The sequence below is a fragment of the Emys orbicularis genome, chromosome 3, assembly GCF_028017835.1.
Source record: "Emys orbicularis isolate rEmyOrb1 chromosome 3, rEmyOrb1.hap1, whole genome shotgun sequence".
Classification (NCBI taxonomy): Eukaryota; Metazoa; Chordata; order Testudines; family Emydidae; genus Emys; species Emys orbicularis.
Genome location: NC_088685.1, coordinates 101,554,502 through 101,556,141, shown reverse-complemented (window position 1 = coordinate 101,556,141; position 1,640 = coordinate 101,554,502).

Here is a 1,640-nt window from a genome sequence, read left to right as displayed (position 1 = left end):
AAAGCAAAAAATAGGCATTTGTATCTGAGTCTATATTATTTCTATTATCTAATTTACATTACTAACAAAGACTATTAGTCCAATATTTAGCCTACTGTACCATTTATTTCTTACATCTGTTTACAAACTCCATGCAATTACTTTTAGCTGTTTGTGGGGGCATTTTCCCCTAAGCAAACATTTAAATATGCTCCCCTTTTCCTAAAAACAAACCAACCAAAAAGTGAGAAAGAGATCAATGCCGGCAGCACAGTACTTGTGTACAACCCTACAGCAAAGCAGTGTGCATGCAAGGAAGAGAGGAAAAAAACTGGTAAGCAAAGAGACATCAGTTTCAAGCTTCCAGGGGTTTTTTGGAAATTGTGAAATAAAATTTCTTTTATGAAGTGTCAGTATATCTTGGGCCGGAGTCTGCCTCTCGATTAAGGCTTCTTTGTGCCATTTCAGTGGTACAAAGAAATTTCAAAACCATCTTCACTGGCTTCTTGGGTCTCCTTCATACAGAGGAATCCCTGAATAGCATAGGGCTAGTTTAGCCAGCTCTATACCACCACATCTTGCAGTCCTCTTGCAGGAGGTATATAAGACTAAAAGGGACATAACCAGTGAGAAACAACCTCCAGCTGATCCCTGGCTTCCAGAGCAGTGCATGGAGAAGGGAGGCATAGAGAGTGGAATGTATGATAGAGCAGCCCTAAGGGTGCTCTAACTTGCACTGCTGATCCACTAAATGTTTGGTGGTGCTAGAATGGGGAAAGGCAAGGGTAGCTTACAGCCATTTTTGCACCCATCCCTTTCTCACTCCCTGAGTTGTGCCAGGTACATGACCAATCCCTATGATCTAGCCTGTAGATTGTAATTATTTTAAAAACCACAATAATGCCTTGACATGAATCTTCATCTATTTACATATAATAGGCTTGATCCTGCAGTTCATGCTAAGCACGACTCCCAGTGAGCCAAATTCATCTTACATGCAACTCCAATGACTTGAGTAGAGATACAGCAGGAGTGAATTTGGCCTGAGTTTTGCCTAAGTAAGGGTAGCAAGACTAGACCATTGTAAATGCTCACATTTGCTTTAAGCAGAAGTTCTCAAACTGGGGGAGGCCCCCTTGGGGGGCATGGAATGTATTCTGCGGGACATGAGATGCTTAAGGGGAAAAAAAACGTACTGCACACATTTTACCCACAGCACTGAATAACTAGCATAGCTGATTCCTCCAGACATATCAGGTTCTCAGATGGCGCTGTGCATTTTGACAGATTTTGGTTAGGCTTGCATAGCATTATACAAAGTCATTGCCATCTGTACACTAATCCGTTTGCTGCGACATGATGTGAACATTTAATTGTAAGGATCGACCACAATCACAGTTTTGCTTTTGCTCTTATTACAATGGATCATTGGCTCTGTTTGAATCAATGCCTTGCTGTTTTTAATATTTAGGGAGAGTTGCATTTTGATTTTTTTTATTGTATATGTACTTGTAAGGTGGGGGCGGGGTGTAAACTACAGACACAAAGAAGGGGGCCGCGATCAAATAAGTTTGCGAACCACGGCTTTAGAGTACTAAACCTTGTATTGTTGTATGAGTGTGCACATGGTAAAGGGGAAATTCTGGAGGACTCCCCAAACA